Here is a 2,657-nt window from a genome sequence, read left to right on the forward strand (position 1 = left end):
GACCTGCTGACCTGAGGTCAGAACAGGACAGCATTCGGACCCCCAGTGTGTAGAAATCCCCCTCATGTCAAGCAGGTCAAAGGTCATTCAACCTAGTCTAGAAAAGTGAATTCCTGGAATCTGACAGGAACAAATCAATAATCAATGATTGATGCTTCAACACTTTGATCAGAACCTGGAATGATTTTACTGACTAAAATCCTCCAACACAACATGACCCAGTACCAGGTTCTGGTTCTGAAGTCAGCAGCAGCTTGTTGGCTTTAATATTCATGAGAACCTGCATCCTGTTGGCTTCAGCTCATCTTTTATTCTTTATTCAGGTTGAAGCTCTGCAGTTTGTCAAAGATCAGCTGTGATTTTCTGGCCTCAGCTCTGAAGTCCAACAGCCTCCATCTGACATATCTGGACCTGGAAGGAAACAACCTGAAGGATTCAGATGTTCAGCAGCTGAAGCGTTTTGTAAAGACTTTACAGTAAGTAAATGTTTGTAGTGAGTCCAGCTGCTGTCAGCATATTGAACTAAACCCAGTTAGCATCAAAGCAAAGCTCCAGTGTTCCCAGTAAAGCTGCAGCTTCTCAGTGGGAGGAGAATGGTTCAGGCTTCCTGATTGGACACAGAGACAGCAATCAGCCAATCAGGTGAACCTGATCAGCTGATCAGGTTTATCTTGGTCACAGCTCTGAGATCAGTCTGACTGCTGCCTGGAAACCATCTACTGGATGTGCTGCGTCACTGACTGCTGCTGGAGANGTTCTCAGCTCTGAAGTCCAACCCGACCCATCTGACAGTACTGTGGCTGGATGGAACCAACCTGGGAGATTCTGGACTGAAGGAGCTCTGTGGTTTTCTACAGACTGAAGGCTGCAGACTGGAAATATTGTGGTATGTTAATTACATAATTATTAATATTTCTGTGAATAATTATCTATAATTGATCATAAATCAAAGTTCATATCTTCTGTTCTAATAAATATTTTCTGAGTTTATTTCTGGACTTGGATCCAGAGTTTAACTTAGTCCCTCTGTGTAACTGAGTTGGACCTGCTGACCTGAGGTCAGAACAGGACAGCACTTGGACCCCCATTGTGTAGAAATCCCCCTCATGTCAAGCAGGTCAAAGGTCATTCGACCCAGTTTAGAAAAGTGAATTCCTGGAATCTGACAGGAACAAATCAATAATCAATGATTGATGCTTCAACACTTTGATCAGAACCTGGAATGATTTTACTGACTAAAATCCTCCAACACAAAATGACCCAGTACCAGGTTCTGGTTCTGGTTCTGAAGTCAGCAGGTCTTTATTGAAGCAGCAGCTGGTTTGGACTCTGGCTTTAATATTCATGAGACTCTTTAACTGGTTCTGTTGGACTGGTTAACCTGCATCCTGTTGGCTTCAGCTCATCTTTTATTCTTTATTCAGGTTGAGTGACTGCAGGATGTCAAAGATCAGCTGTGATTTTCTGGCCTCAGCTCTGAAGTCCAACAGCCTCCATCTGACATATCTGGACCTGGAAGGAAACAACCTGAAGGATTCAGATGTTCAGCAGCTGAAGCGTTTTGTAGAGACTTTATGGTAAGTAAATGTTTGTAGTGAGTCCAGCTGCTGTCTGCATATTGAACTAAACCCAGTTAGCACCAAAGTAAAGCTCCAGTGTTCCCAGTAAAGCTGCAGCTTCTCAGTGGTTCAGGCTTCCTGATTGGACACAGAGACAGCAATCAGCCAATCAGAGGAGCAGCTTGCTGTGTTCCTGTGTTTGTGTTGGTGTGAAGATGAGTGTTGTTGCTGTGTCCATGTCTCCAGGATGTCCAGCTGGACTCCGGCGTCCAGCAGTCCAACATGTCTAGAGACAGTGGTCCTCATTCATCAAACTGTGGCAGCAGCAGATCTGATCTCAGATCTGCTTGTTCTCTCAGCTCAACAGGAAGCAACTGATCAGGTTCATCTTGGTCACAGCTCTGAGATCAGTCTGTCTGCGGCCTGGAAACCATCTACTGGATGTGCTGCGTCACTGACTGCTGCTGGAGAGGCTGGAAACACACTCACTGATCTGATCTCTCCTTCCTTCTTCTCTCTGCAGGTGGAAGGACTGATGATCTCTGTAAAGTAGAGAACGGTCTCTGTGTCCTGCTGATCCTCAGAGGTTGAAGCTGCAGCAGTTTGAGTCTAAAGAGACTCTGACTGGATCCTGATGATGACCTCTGACCTCCAAGATTTTCCTCCCGTTTATTTTCTCATGTCTGTCATTTAGTGTCTGATATTGTTTGTCTCTTTGGATCAATAAAGATCCGATTCAAACTGGGCTCCATTTAGAGGCTTCATGGAGTTTTGATCTGAACTGGATTCAACTGGAAAGTTGATCTTTTTTCTCTCTGATTCATTTTCATCCTGGAACCAGAAATGGTCTGAGATGGAAACATGGGAATCATTTCAGTTCAGCTTTGAATCATAAAGACACTTCAAAGCTCTTTTCTCTGCTGCTTCTTCTTCTGTTGACAGGAAAATGTTCCTCAAAGCTCCACAGATAAAAAGATGCTTTACTGGAAACTGGAGATAAACTTCAGCTTCCATCACAGAAACCAGTTTAACCAGTTTAGAACTGGATGTCCCACAGAAACACTTAGAGCAGTTTTCAGGAACATCCAGCATTTATCT

General features: G+C 44.1%; 1 long non-coding RNA gene across 3 annotated transcripts in view; it reads left to right on the plus strand.

Moving 5' to 3' along the window:
* Window positions 1-760: 760 nt before the first annotated feature.
* Window positions 761-2,657, plus strand: part of LOC106955417 (uncharacterized) — a 5,249-nt gene continuing 3,352 nt past the window's right edge. Inside the window, exons 1-3 of one of the 3 annotated variants that reach the window (XR_001426572.1) lie at window positions 761-886; window positions 1,425-1,577; window positions 2,083-2,312. This is a non-coding gene — a long non-coding RNA (uncharacterized LOC106955417). Of the gene's footprint in view, window positions 887-1,424; window positions 1,578-2,082; window positions 2,313-2,657 lie in introns of those variants that run through there. The other 2 variants (XR_001426574.1, XR_001426573.1) reach the window with 2 other exon arrangements.

The sequence above is a fragment of the Poecilia latipinna genome, unplaced genomic scaffold (assembly GCF_001443285.1).
Source record: "Poecilia latipinna isolate Pla-1442-1.1 unplaced genomic scaffold, P_latipinna-1.0 Scaffold733, whole genome shotgun sequence".
Classification (NCBI taxonomy): Eukaryota; Metazoa; Chordata; class Actinopteri; order Cyprinodontiformes; family Poeciliidae; genus Poecilia; species Poecilia latipinna.